The following is a 15,256-nucleotide window of genomic DNA, read 5'->3' on the forward strand; positions in this document are numbered from 1 at the left end:
GGCCCTGCATCCCATGGGAGACCAGGATAAGTACCTGGCTCCTGCCATCGGATCAGCGTGATGCGCCGGCTGCAGCGCGCTGGCCACGGCAGCCATTGGAGGGTGAACCAACGGCAAAAGGAAGACCTTTCTCTCTGTCTCTCTCTCTCTCACTGTCCACTTTGCCTGTCCAAAAAAACAAAAAGGCAGTGTGAAATGTGTCCTTGCCTTAGCTAAAGTGAGAAAAGAAAAATGGAGCTTGAGTTAAAGAACAAGCTTTGGAAATTAAAACGTGACAGAGCAAGGGCCAAAGCCTTCCATCCATTTTGGTCTCTCACCTGCACGATAGCAAGCCGGCCCCAGAATTTCCCAGCAATCTCCTTCAGCTGGCTCAGCCCCACCCTGCCCTGACAAGCCCTGCCCTGATTCAACTGTAGGACCCACCACTATCTGAAGAGGGCAGCCATCAGCCTAAGCTTTCCAATCCCTCCCAAGCCACTCCACCCCAAGGTCTTCCAGCTCTCTTGGCAGCCCAGGTTTAGCCCAGACTCCTATGCCCTTCCCAATTTACACAGTGCTATATAAGTCACTAGTTTGTAATAGAAGGTTCCCTCTCTCCCCTGTGTGTTCGTTGCTAACTCTCTGCCATGGTGCGTTAACCTGGGAGTGGGCCCCTCCTAGTCTTATTCTCTGAATAAACCTGGTCTGGCTTTGAGTTTGTGTTCTGTCTCCTCTTTCCTTACAAAAGGTAACTGAACTGGGGCCAGTGTTGTGGCAAGTGGGTAAAGTTGCTACCTGCGATACTGCCATCCCAAATGGGTGCCCGTTCTAGTCCCAGCTGCTCTACTTCCTATTTAGCTCCCTGCTAATGGCCTGGGAAAAGCAGAAGGTTCAAGTACTTTAGGCCCCTGCCACCCACGTAGGGGACTTGGAAAAAGCTTCTGGCTCCTGGCTTTGATCTGGCCCAGCGCTGGCCATTGTGACTTTTTGTGGGAGTGAATCAGTAGATGGAAGATATCTGCGTGCGTGTGTGTGTGTGTGTGTGTGTAATTCTGACTTTCAAATAAATCTTTTAAAATATAAAAATAAAAAAGGTAACTGAACATTGAGACTTCCAGAGTCATTCATATCCCCAGAGTTATGTGTTTACAATTCAATAGGAGATAAAAACAAGAGCCATTTATATCCTAAATGACATGTTTGTATTAGAGATGAGGTTTTTTCCTTCTCTCAGAAGTGATGGGTCAAGCTGGAGAACTGTGCTGTAACTCTCAAGTTCATCATTTTGGGCTCATTTCCTGCTGTGCAAGACATCCATTTTCACATGCAGGGAAACATGCAGCCTGCCATGCATCATCCTGAATGGAAAGGATAGGTGAGGAGGAATTGCAGAGATAAGCTGAAATGCAGTGATTTCTGAGAATAAGTCTGCCTCCACTTGGGTAGGAGGGTACGTACGTGGGAAAAATTACTATGTCCTAAGGTTGTATTTATGAAAGGCATGCAAATAAATAAATAAATAGGGGCTGGTGCTGTGGCTTAGCAGGTAAAGCCACCACTGCAGTGCCAGTAACCCATATGGGCACCGGTTCGAATCCCAGCTGCTCTACTTTCAATCCAGCTCTCTGCTATGGCCTGGGAAAGCAATAGAAGATGGCCCAAGTCCTTTGGTCCCTGCACCCTTGTGGGAGACTCAGAAGAAGCTCTTGGCTCCTGGCTTCAGATCAGCACAGCTCTGACTGTTGCGGCCAACTGGGGAGTAAACCAGTGGATAATAGAAGACCTCTCTCTCTGCGTAACTCTGACTTTCAAATAAATAAATAAATCTTTAAAATAAATAAATAAATCTTTTAAAAAAAGAAATGCTTGTTTTCAGGATGAAAATGAATTAATATGGGGGCCGGCACTGTGGAACAGTGTTTTCAAGCCCTGGCCTGAAGTGCTGGCATCCCAAATGGGCGCCAGCTCTAGTCCCAGCTACTCCTCTTCCAATCCAGCTCTCTGCTATGGTCTGGGAAGGCAATAGAGGATGGCCCAAGTCCTTGGGCCCCTGCACCCACATAGGAGACCCAGAAGAAGCTCTTCACTCCTGGTTTCAGATCGGCGCAGCTCCAGCCATTGTGGCCATATGGGGAGTGAACCAGAGGATGCAAGACCTCTCTCTCTGGCTCTACCTCTCTGTAACTCTGTCTTTCAAATAAATAAAATAATTTTTTTAAAAAAATGAATTAATATGGATACTAAAAATGTAACACCCCACTGTTACAGGCTGAACTGTGTTCCTCTAAAATTCATTATGAAGAAACACCTTGACTGTAGGGCCTCCACTTTAGAGCATCCAAGACTCCGTCTTGCAAAAGCACCCCCCACTGTGAGACTATGGTCTAAAACTCATACAATAACAGTACACTGCATTCCACTTGCAGAGCACAGAAAGTCCGCAGTATGCTCACCCAAGCCTAAAACAGGCTGCATATGGGTTAATGTTATGATAGCAATTTGTCTGTTGTCAAGATTGTAATTGATACTGGTTTCACATAGGCCTTGGATCAACTTGACCCTAGTACCCATGTATTCCCTCCCTCCCCCAATCCTAACAACCATGTATTTCACCTCCCCTCCTTGGGGTTTTTGCTTTTATAAACACTGTTGCTCTGAGCTTCTAGGTGGAAAGTTCTTCAAGGCATGAGCCCGCTCTCCACCTCTGGCAGTAAAGGACCCTCAAATTTTTATCAACGTGTAGTGCACCTCTGTTTGCACTGGCTCAGATACAACAATTAACTTTAGTTCCAACCACAGTATCTCAGAATCATACTATATTTGGCCATAGGGCCTTTAAAGAAGTAAGTATGTTAAAAAAAAAAAAAAAAAAAAAGAGGCCAGTAGTGTGGGCCCTCACACTACTCCTTACAAGAGGCAGAGGACATGACAGGGGCTCATGATTGCAGAGTCAAGCAGAAAGGCCTCAGAAGAATCCAGACCTGCTGACACCTTGCTCTTGATTTTCTAGTTTCCAGAACTTAAGAGAAAAAAAATGTTTAAGGAACCTAGTTTGTAGTGTTTTGTCACGGCAACACTAGAAAAACTTACATTCTCATTTCAAAAATTAGGGTAGTTCTATCTAAGTTTAGTGCCCCACAGCTGTGACAGAAACCCTTGGTATACAGTATGCACTTGGGACTGTCTCCATGGGACATGGAAAAGAAAGGAGAAGCAATGCAAATACTAAGTTCATGTTGTTTGTGATATTAAGCAATAAATAAGTTATTGCCTATAATGTATGTATTAAACTATGATACAGGCCGGCACCACGGCTCACTAGGCTAATCCTCCGCCTGCGGCGCCAGTACCCTGGGGTTCCAGTCCCAATTGGGACACCGGATTCTGTTCTGGTCGCTCCTCTTCCAGTCCAGCTCTCTGCTGTGTCCCGGGAGTGCAGTGGAGGATGGCCCAAGTGCTTGGGCCCTGCACCCAGATGGGAAACCAGGAGGAAGCACCTGGCTCTTGGCTTCGGATCGGCACAGCATGCCAGCCGCAACGCACCAGCTGTAGCAGCTGGGGGGTGAACCAACAGAAGGAAGACCTTTCTCTTTGTCTTTCTCTCTCTCACTAACTCTGCCTGTCAAAAAACAAACAAACAAACAAACAAACAAAAAAAAAACCTATGATATAAACTTATATAACGACAATGATATTAAGCTATATAAACCTATTTGAACCTCTTATAGCTGAATCTACTAAGGTGGAGATCAATCTAGGAGCTACACTATACACTGTTGTCTAGAAACTAATTGCTTATTTGACATTTAACCAAATAAAAGAAAAATCTATGTTCACATAAAAATCTGTAGATAGAAGAAAAAAGAAAAAAATTTGTAGAAAGAAATTTACAGTGATTTACTCACCATCTCTCTCTCTCTCACACACACACACACACTCAAACTGGAAAGACTCCTACATTAAGGTGTGCACAAACAGGCCATGATAAAATTCTTGTCACCAATAGGAAGGAATACTACTAATAAACACATCCTCAAAAAAACCTCAAATGCATCATGCTAAGTCAAAGGAGGCAGACTCAAAAGGGGACACATTATATGATTCCATCTGCCAGGTATTCCTGAAAAGCAATATGCTATCGGAAAATTAGTTAAGTTGTTGTGAGTAGTTAGCATGAGGGTGGCAGCTGACTATAAAATTTTGGAAGATGATAGATTATTTGATTATGATTATGGTTATATGTTTTTATACAACCGTCAAAATTCACAGATTGTACCCCAGAGGTAAGAAACGTCTGGCTTTAATGCCATATAAGGTCAGTGAAATCATTTGGTCTGGTCCTACCAAGACAACTGCAGGTAGGACTGAAAATTCAATAAATGTATAGCAGGCTAATTTATAAGTTGAAAATTTTGTAGGGCCCACACATGATTATAAATATGCAAATGGTCCTTGGCAGAAAGAAGTTTTCCCACCCCTATTGCACACTAAAAATACTGAATTTAGCCATAAAATGCACTTAATAAAATTAAGAAACACAAATAAGAATATCTAAAGGTTAGAAAAGGATATATGGTATACAAACTGTTACAAAATGAGATCTTCATTAAGATACATAAGAAGCAAATCAAACTTATGTTTTGAAATGAGCATTATACCTAACAATTTGCTAACCATGAGAAACAAGTAAAAGCTACTTCCTAGTTTTAAGCACATTGGATACTAACATGAAAAGATTTATTAAAGTAATGCAAACAAAATGTGAAAACTGAATCCATTAATATAGGTAGGAACAAAAATAAATACATTTACCATACTACTTCATCAGGAGAAAAAACAAATTCACTGCCTTAATATTTAATGCTTCTAAAGCAAGCACACAAAACAATAGAAACATGTTAAAACTAGAAGCAGCTTAGGAATAATCATTAAAGAACTGTCAAAAAATTCTATTCACAGAACTTTATTTATAAATACACATATATAAGAAATTGCATAACAATCAATCAAATCCAAAATGAGTATTTGCTAAGAAGTTAAATGCAATTAGGCAGAAAAAAAAGCAACTGTAGTTCAGAAAATCTTATTTCATATTAAACAAAATCCTAGGGAAATGGATAATAGAAAAAGAAAATATATAACAAATCAATGTCTATTTGGAAAATACAAATTAGAAGGGTAAAACTAAATGTAGCCTTCTATCCGTCTATCAAACTTACTTTACAAAGTCCCTCACCTCTTCCATATTGTTCTCTCCTTAGCCCTTAACTTAAATTTACAGTAACATCAACAACAAAAAAAAATCCACTGAATATGCATAACTGCATACTGGGTATGCATAGAAGATATTCAGTGAACTTCAAGTCAGATCCATAGAAAGTATTCCATCTGAAAATCACCTTTGTCAAAACACACAAAACAGAACAAAACTGAGAAAAAAGAAACAGGTCCTCAAAGATCTGTGGGACAGTATCAAACAGCCTCACGAATGATCATACATGGAACTGACATCTGGAAAGAAAAGGAGTAATGTGGCAGAAAAAATATTCCAAGAAATATTAGCCAGTAAGTTCCCAAATTTAACGAAAAACATTGACTTCTGTTTATAAGGAGTTGCTACCCACAAGAAGGAGAAATTCAAAGAAAAAAATACACCCAAGCACATGTCAGTCCAACTGCTAAAAACAAAACACAAAACAGAAAGCAGGTAAAGAGAAAAAACAGTATCATTACATAGAAAACAATGAAAGCCACAAGCAATGTAATGATACCTTTAAAATGCTAAAACAAATAAAAATCAATGTGGAAGTCTATATCCAATTAAATAGACATCAAAACAAGAAATGCAAGAGAATATTTCTCAATATTAAGGGAAATTATACCGATGGAAACTCAGATCTACAGGTAAAAACGAAAATGACCAGAAACCGTGAATATGTCAGCCAATAGTTCTTCCTTCTCTTTATTTCCTTAAAATTTCACTGTTTAACACAAAAATAACAGTGTAGAGTTTGTAATACACATAAAACATATAACAGCTCAAAGAACAAAACAGTGGGTAAGCAGAATTTTATTGCTATAAGATTCTTAGGTTTGTTAAGCAGAAAGAATAAATCAGAACATCAGAAGTGTCACTTGGGAAGTAATGTAAGAGCTTTGAAATGACTTTAATTAGTGAAAGACATATAGTTAGTACTAACCTAACCCCTAAAGAAAATAACAAAACAGGTATTGCTCAAAACCAACAGAGAAAATTTAGAATTAAAAAAAAAAAAAAACTTAATTAGTCCAAAGAACTTATGGTTGATTAACATTTGGTTTTTGCTACTGACAATTTACAATGATTGTATTCAACTTCACTATTCATTACTGGTGACCTCATGAAAACTGTTATCAAGTTTGAGACAAAAATTCTATTTAAGATTTTTCACGTATAACTGTAAGATTTATAACAATTCTCAAATCAGCTTCAGCTTCCATAAGATTCAGTACTTGTTTTTCCTCCACTAATTATGTAAGTCCTACAGTAGGTGGAACAGGGTATAGTCAAATCCTGATTCAACTTCAGGCTCCATAACTTTCTGCCAGACTTCCCAAAAGGCAAGAGTGTTCTGGAAAACCATTCCTATACAAAGGGCATTAGTGATATTCCTATACATGGAACTGACCACAATCCACATAAATATACCTCACTAACCCAAAACTAAATCTATTCCATAAGTGAACTTTCTCTTAGCTAGATTCCAAAAAAGAAAATGTTGGCTGCTCCAATACCACTTTGGATGAGAGGAAATGTGATGGAGGGGAGGTCAAAATAGAAGAGATTGCAGCCTTAAACATCTATGTGTAAAGTATCTTACTTCTATGTAAATTCATTTCTAAAGTCCCCAACAGGGTTCCAAAATGGTTTATGCAAATGAAGAAGCCTTGAAGCTTGTGCTTCATTAAGTTCTAGTGATAAGACTATGGCACATCATTCTCACTGAAAACTCAGAAACAAGGCACATTGGGACTGCTTTTACCCAAAAGGATGAGAATATACAATCTGTCATCCTGGAAGTTCCAGTTGAACTTTCCTGTTCTAACAAGTCTGAATCAAAAACTCTCTCATGTTCATACAGCACAATGCTAATATCATACTTATTAAATTGTATTAGAGATTCAGTCATGGGTCAAATTCAACAAAAATGTGATCACCTTGAGTCTAGTGACTATATTTATTCATCTTTTTACTGCAGAATCTTATCAAGAATAAATCAAAATCTGTTTACCAAATAAATGCTGAATAATGAGAGGTACCCCTAAAAAGTTTGCAGAGCAAACTGCTGAAATGTTTCTGTAGACTGTCACCTAGAGAGCTATTCATCTCATAGACCAAATCAACTGGACTTGGATCATGTGCATCAAAGTCTGTTTTTGTTTTAGTCAACTGATACAACATTATGCCATTCTTTTGTTCTTTTTCTATACATTCCTTTTTATATCTATTCAAGAAATGTCTTGAAAATTAAACAGTAGCCTTCTTTTCAACACTCTGTCTCTGAAGATGTTTGCAACAAATCATGCTTCAAAAACAGTAATCTCCAACAATTGAAAAATTCACTTCTGCCAACCTAAACCTAGCTTTACCAGCCAAATTGAAGCATGATAAAGGAAAATTTATTGTTACTTAATACATTTATTCTGACTAAAATCTGAACACTTTGGAAAACTTCCCAAGACTCCTTAAAAATGAATGGACTTGTGTGTCCTGGGCTTAGGCCATGCATTCTGCACTGAACACACTTTATATTAACAGGGGCCAGCACTATGGTGTAGTGGGTTTAGCCAATGTTTGCAACAATGACTTAATGACTCCTGAGCCTGCATCTTCTGTGCCAAGTTGAGTCCCAGCCACTTTAGTTCCAATCCAGTTTCCTGCTAAATGTGGCTGGGAAGATGGCCCAAGAAGTTGGCTCTCTGCCATTCACATGGGAGACAGGCACCAAGTTCTTGGCTCTTGGCATCAGCCTGATCCAACCCCAGCTATTGCCACCATTTGAGGCTGAACCAGCAGGTGGAAGATCTCTCTCTCTCTCTCTACCTCTCCTTCTGTTTCTGTTAAGCTGCCTTTCAAATAATAAACAAATCATTTTAGAAAAAAAAACTTTTTACAGAGTCTGATTATTTACATTGCAATAATAATATTTTGAAACATTAAATTTCAAATGTATGACAATGATAAAACCAATGCCTAGACTGTTCTTTAGCATTCTTCTAAGAAAAAAAGAAAAACATGAGTCATGCAAATTCTTACCTGGATATATTTCTTGCTATAATCACAACCAAGCTGTAGGAATCTGAAATCTACTTCGTGGAATTTACTCAGCAGCTGAACCTCGGGCACCCCACTGACTTCTTTTATTAATTCAAGTGGCATATCAGTTCGGCGTCACCAGCTTCAGCCAGGGAGTTGACAGCTTGCTGCTGAAAACACAAAAGATTAGTGTTTTATCTAAAACGTAATTAATAATTTGCTTTAAGTCTGACTTGGTTTTCCTTTCCTTTAAATATCATTTCCGGATGGGGGAGGGAGGAGGCCGGATTATTTTTCAATACATGGCACTCTTCTAAGCAATTGAAAATTAACCATCTTCTAGTTAGCGTCTGTATATATAATACTTCCAAAAAGCCCGTTTTAAGGCCTGTGAAAACTTCACTATCAAAGTCTTTAACACTGTCCTTTTGAAAAATGTTCGGGGTGGGGTGGGGGACAGAAAAGTTTGAGCTTTGGTTTTACTCTCCTTGACTGTTGTAATGCTACTTAGGCAAACTGCGCATCAAAAGCCTTTTAGTCCCAAGATATATCAGTCGTCTCCTTCCCCCGGCCCTAAATAATCCAAATCATCAAAATGACGTTAATCTGTATATTGTACAATCCGATCATGACACTGACGTTAATTTAAACTGTGCGCTGCAGGTTCGAGCTTACTTCTCAAAACCTCCTGACCGTCCCTGAAGAGAGGGATTGGATTTTCTCTCTCTAAAGGGCAGGGTAAGATGTTAAACGCACGAACGAGGAGGGTTTCTCCGCAGTAACTACATCAACTGTTGATCTAAGCATATCAACATCTTCACAATTCCAACTCAGGCCTGACCCGCTACGTACCCACGCATGGACAAAAATAAAAAAAATAAAAAACAAAACTTTAACCCCACTCCCTAGGAATTCACTCACCCGCACGCTACTATCAAAACTAGGAAGAGTTGACACAGGCGCATCCGTGACGTCACACGCACAGCGCGGGCCGCCCAGCTCTCGCGCATGCGTGCTCGGTCGTCAGGGCTGAACCGCGGCTCGCGTACTTCCTACAGTCCTCAGGCCTCAGGAGCCCCGCGGAGGTTTCGCGAAAGGCGGAGAGAAAGCAGCGCCAGTGGGCCGGCCGGGCCGCCATCCAGGCCCCGCCCCGGCCGTTCCAGTCCGCGCGAAGTTTCTCCTTTCCCTTTAGCCCCGCCCCTCGTCGACGTCTGTCATTCTCAGGAGGGGGCTCCGCCCAGGGGAACTGGAGTAGGTGGCGGCGGGATTCCTAAACCTGTAATCAGAGATCTTTCCTAACCTCTAAGCCGGGGTGGAGATAGCTTTGGGGAAATTTAAAACCCAGGGGTTTACGCTCTTCCTTTCACGTCCATTGCTCTTTTCCCCAAAAGTTAAGCACTCGGATGCGAGCCTCACGGGAGATGTTTACAGGATAATTTAAGTTATTGATAGTTTTGAAAAGCAGTTTCCTGGCATTGGTATTATTACACCGATGAGTTATTCTATTTTCCAGACATTTGATTAAGCTTCTCGTAGGATTTTGGTTTTGTGGTATAGTTAGTGAAATGTACTTTTAAATGTGACCTGCTAATTCCCCGTATATGCCTTCAGCATTTGATTTAAGTGAAACTACCCGAATATGACGCTGTAAAGAGTCACCCGAATATTTCCAAGGCTGACTAAAATACCTGCTTTCAGTACATCTTTGCAGGAGGAAACAGCTATTTGAAGCACCCATTCTTTGAACAGGAAGCAGTGTCAGCCCATGTTCCCCTCTCATATGTCCTGCCTAAGCCAGGAGTGACTTCTGAGTCAGAGCTGAGCAGGCGTCTGTACAGGAAAGCTGTTAAGGGGTGGATGCTGTCCTCGCACCTTTTCTGGCCTCAACTAGGTGTGCAATGCCCTTCCCCCTCCATAAGGGAAGCTCTCCTCAGGAGTTTTGGGTGATGACCACCATTTCCTCACCACTGATGTTTTTTTCTGCTTATTTAAGCACTGAAAAAAAAACAACTCTAGAACTAACAATTTAATGACTATTACAAGATAAAATTTTAAAGGTATAATGAAAAAAGTACTTATATAAAATCTACAATGTGAAAATGTTCACTTTTAAACAGTTGAAAAAATTCTCAATAATAAATAATGAGCACCAAAAGTGGAATAGACATTTTTATTAGGTAATGAATAAATATAAGGATTCAGTGCAGTTATTCTAAGTAATAAATCTATGTTGAAATAAATTCATCAGCAAATTTCTGGTTCTTCTTCCCTATCTTTAGGATTTTCAAATGATTCTTTATTATTAGCTTTTAAAAAAAAGATAGTATGTGGTACCAATAACATATATAAAGAAGAAACTGACCTAGACAGGAAACTCACAACAGGCCTTCCTCAAGTAAGAATTGAGCAGAAATGACAATACAGCAATAAAATAAGAGCAAATCAATTCTCTGAAGTAAATTTTGGTTTTACTACAATATATAGCTTCGAGCAGGAAATTCTCTGGTCCAGTCAATACATCTTTAGTCTTCTTCCTGTTAATACTCTAGCCCTGTCTCCAGCATTTATTTTGAGCTTCACTTCTTTTACTATCCCTTTGCTTTCAAAAGCCATAGATATAACTTTCACACTAGTAATAATCTTACATGATCCTTCTCAAAACTCATGCAAGCAAATGTACTATGGGTGAGACTAGACAGATTTGACTGACACTAAACAACCTCATATTGGTATAAGAAGTGATAATATAAATATATTACATTCCAAACAAAGTTTATAATACTAGCTGTATTTGCAGAATAGTGAATTATCTTAATAAAAAAGAAAAAAACAAGTTATAAACTCCTGGTTGTTGAGGAAGATGGAATTTCAACAAAGAGAGTTTATTAGTTGATCTTACAGTTTATACAAACAATTCATGCGACTTTGATGTAAATGTCCACCTCAAGAAGATAAAAGGGAGCTGCAATAGTTAATGATGGAATGAGTATTTGGCTTGGATTATACTACCGACCCATGCAGGTGATTTCACTTTCCTACAAATGGAGACCTTAGGAAGCAGCAGTAATGGGTCAAGTAGTTGGGTTCTTGCCACTCCTCTGAGAGACTGGCTTCTGACTACGAAAGCTTCAACCTCCACCTCCCACTGCCAGCCTCTCAAATAAATTTTAAGAAAAAGTTCATTGGAAAATGGAATTAAAACAAGTTTTTTAAAATAAGATTATATTTAAAATAAATGTTTTGGGGGCCAGCGCCATGGCTCAGTAAGTTAATCCTCTGCCTGTGGTACTGGCATCCCATATGGGCGCCAGTTCTAGTCCCGGCTGCTCCTCTTCTAATCCAGCTCTCTGCTATCGCCTGGGAAAGTAGTAGAAGATGGCCCAAGTGCTTGGGCCCCTACACCCACGGGGGAGACCTGGAAGAAGCTCCTGGCTTCAGATCTACATAGCTCTGGCCTTTGCAGCCATTTGGAGAGTAAACCAACTGAAGGAAGACCTTTCTCTCTTTCTCTCCCTCTCACTGTCTGTAACTCTACCTCTCAAATAAATAAATAAAAAATCTTAAAAAATATTTTGGTTCAAAAACATTGTAAAATCCATGCTTGTGTTTTAGATAATATACTTTTCCATGAACTTTGAAAGACCTCTTGTGTATAGATGATCCTATGTTTGGTATAAGACACCATTGCCTCTTAGGTGGTCTCACTTGCAGTCACTTAGTTAACCTTCTTTATGTTCTTACTATTTTCTTTCTTATTTTTTTCTCTGCTTTGATTTAGGTTAAAAACAGATTATAGCTCAGATCCCCCTAACATTTAGAAGGGTTTGGCTGTACCATATTCCTTTCATTAGTTTTCTAAGAATTTGGAAAATTCAAGACTCTCTCTCTCTCTCTCTCTATATATATATATATAGTCTAATCAGTATATCTCCAGTGATTCTGAAAAGACAATTGAGGATTTTTTTAAGTTCTCATATAAGGGATATAATCTAATGTTTCTACATGCATGTCCACCTCTTTGTAAGCACAGAGTAAGCCTTCAATACCTGTTAGTGAATTACACGACCCACTGTCAATAATGGGGCTGAGTGCACCCAGGGCTCAGAGTCAGCTTTTCTGTTAATCAGTGCAAAGCCAAGGATAATTTCAAAACTATAACAAGGATTGCCATTTTTTCTTTCATTTTTCATTCTCTTCTCTCAGATAATTCTTACAAGAATGTATGGATGATATTGGTAGAAAAACAATATATCTGGCTTTTTGTTCCTTTTTTAGAAATATTTTTAATTAATGAATTTATTTTAAATATTTTAAGGTGAACAAATTTCATGTATTTCATATATACAGATTTAAAAACATAGAGATACTTCCCGCCATACCTTCCCTCCTGCCTACCCTTCCTCCTCCTTCCTCTCTTATTCCCTCTCTTAATTTTTATAATAATCTACTTTCAGTTTACCTTATACTAATAAGATTAATCCTACACTAAGTAAAGAGTTCAACAAATAGTTAGAAAAACATTGTTCCTCAACAGTAGAGACAAGGGCTATAAACAATCACTGAATCTCAAAATGTTAATTTCACTGACATTTAAACAGTCTTTCAGTTTGCCTCACTTGTTTATTCTCCTGATTAATTCAAATAAAATTTAAGTGAATACTTTTAATTTAAAATATTATTGATGTTAGTATTCCTGTATTTTAAAATTAATTCCCTTTACTTAACCAGATAGCTATTTATTTATTTATTTATTTGATAGGCAGAGATACAGAAAGAAAAATTCTCCCACCCATTGATTCACTTTCCAAATGCCCACAATGGCTAAGATACCAAAGCCAGGAGACCAGAACTCAATCTAGGGCTCCCATGGGTGACAGGAAGCCAATTACTTGAGCCATCACTTGCTGCCTCACAGGATCCTCATTGGTAGGAATGTGGAATCCCAAGTGAGAGCCAGGGATCCAACCCAGGAACTTTGAGTCTAGATGCCAGTATCTTAACCAGCTTCATAAAAGCCAGGCTAACACCCTATGTGGTAAGTTCATTCTAATTCTATTAGAATTATATTAACCTTGGTCATTGTTCAATGCAAGATTTGGATGATCAGCTCCTTTCTTGTTTTTGTTTTTGTTTTTAGTTTTTTTTTTTTTTTTTTTTTTTTTTTTTTTTTTTTTTTAAGGGAAAGAGTTTATTGGGGGAAACCAGACAGACCGGAGAGAAGAGGCAAAGAAGGAAAAGAGGGAGAAGGAGAGCATAAGAGAGAGATCGAGAGAGAGCGAGAGAGAGCTATCAAGAGACAGAGAGAGAAAGAAAAAGAGAGTGAGATCAGGAGATGGAGAGAAAGAGAGCCACCTGTTCAGGAACTTTAAACTTTGCCTGGGGACTGGCAGGGAAGTATGAATAGTGAATCCCATTAGGGTGGGGGTGGAGCTGACACCAGTGGTTGAGCCATAGGGGTCTCCTGGCTTCCGGCCATGGCAGCAGGGGCTAGAGCCTAGGATGGTCTCCATGGTGTAGATCGTACCATAAAGGCAGGAACTCAATTTTTGAGCCATCAGTGCTGACTCTCATGGTCCACATTGGCAGGAAACTGGAATAAGGAGTAAGAGTCAGGAAGGGAATCCAGGCCCACTGATTTGGAAACAGGTATCTTAATCAATAGGCTAAATATCTACCTCTGAGGTTTTTTTTTTTAATTAAAATTTACTCACTATGTTATCACTTCTACACTTAAATAAAAATAAATAAATCAGAATCATTTTTGAAGGCCTCAAATATATTTAGCAAACTTCAATGCTAAAAGTGTCTGACAAACATTTGCACAATGGTTGCTCAGACTCCTTCAAGACCTGCCCTCCCCACAAACAGAAGTCAAACTCTGCAACCATGCTGGTGTTTTATACTTGATCCTATTCCACCCTGATTTCTGGATAGACCAGGGTGATCAATTGATGACTTGACTGAGGAAGCAATCCATTGCCTAAGCTAAAGAGGATGGGATTGACATTTGTGTGCAAGTCAGTTGGCTTTGGCCCATGAATTGCAAGGAAAAAAAAAAGAAGGCTAAGCTAGCCATCATCTAGGAGAACTTGAAAAGATAGAGAAAATAAACAGTAAAGACAGATGAATCACCAACCAGCTTCAAAGGAACAAAACCAGCTACACTGCAACTCCAGAGGAGGGAACTACAAAGCAGTTTTCTGGGTTCTAAAGATCTTTGACATAATTTCTTCACAAGGAGTGGAATGACCTATTCTTGGGGACCACCTTACAATTCTGAATACCAACACTATTTCCTAGTTTCTGTTTATTAAGTTTCTACTATTTGTAGCCAATAGGGTAGTGAGGAACAACACTCAGGGATTTCTATTGGCTTTCTCCTTAAAACATGTATACCATAATAGAAACTTCACAGTAAACACAAACATTGTATATATTTATCTCATTAATAATATGCAGAATCTGTATGGGCTACCAACTGTTCAAAGACCATACTTTGTGAATTATAAATAAAACATGAAAGGCCTTGAGTACAAAGATGTAGTCATACACTAATAAAGGTTCAAATTTTAAAAGTTTCCATAGGGTGATATAGATAAGTTAGCCCTTGAATTTGAAAGTTCATAATTAAAATGTTCAGATAATATGCATGTCTTTAATATTCTTTGGGGCTGAAGAGTCTCCTTTCTCAGATGCCACTATTCTTGCTTCAGCTCTTCCTCACTACCTCTAGTGGGGGTGACATGGAGTGCATAAAAGCAAACTCAATGAGAAGAATTGTTTGAAGTAAGTTCTGCTCTAACAGAAAAGTGAATGATTGGAATAAAATATAAAAGTCTAATAGTCAAGTAACAACATCCATTAGTCTCTTATTATCACTGTAACAAAATGCCTAATGGAGGGACAACATTGTCGCATAGCAGGTAAAGCCATAACCAGTGACTCCGGCATCCCATATGAGTGCCAGTTAGAGTCCTAGCT

At 39.0% G+C, this 15,256-nt stretch overlaps 1 protein-coding gene across 17 annotated transcripts in view; it reads right to left on the reverse strand.

Annotated features, from left to right (window-relative positions):
• POT1 (protection of telomeres 1) overlaps positions 1-9,476 on the reverse strand; it is a 161,173-nt gene extending 151,697 nt beyond the window's left edge. For 10 of the 17 annotated variants that reach the window (XM_070071278.1, XM_051848937.2, XM_070071280.1 and 7 more), the window contains exons 1-2: positions 9,197-9,329; positions 8,276-8,442 (exon numbers count right to left, since the gene is read on the reverse strand). The gene's annotated coding sequence lies outside the window, so the exon portion shown is untranslated. Of the gene's footprint in view, positions 1-8,275; positions 8,446-9,196 lie in introns of all 17 variants that reach the window. The other 7 variants (XM_070071281.1, XM_070071279.1, XM_070071276.1 and 4 more) reach the window with 2 other exon arrangements.
• Positions 9,477-15,256: the final 5,780 nt, after the last annotated feature.

This window comes from Oryctolagus cuniculus, chromosome 3, assembly GCF_964237555.1.
Source record: "Oryctolagus cuniculus chromosome 3, mOryCun1.1, whole genome shotgun sequence".
Lineage (NCBI taxonomy): Eukaryota > Metazoa > Chordata > Mammalia > Lagomorpha > Leporidae > Oryctolagus > Oryctolagus cuniculus.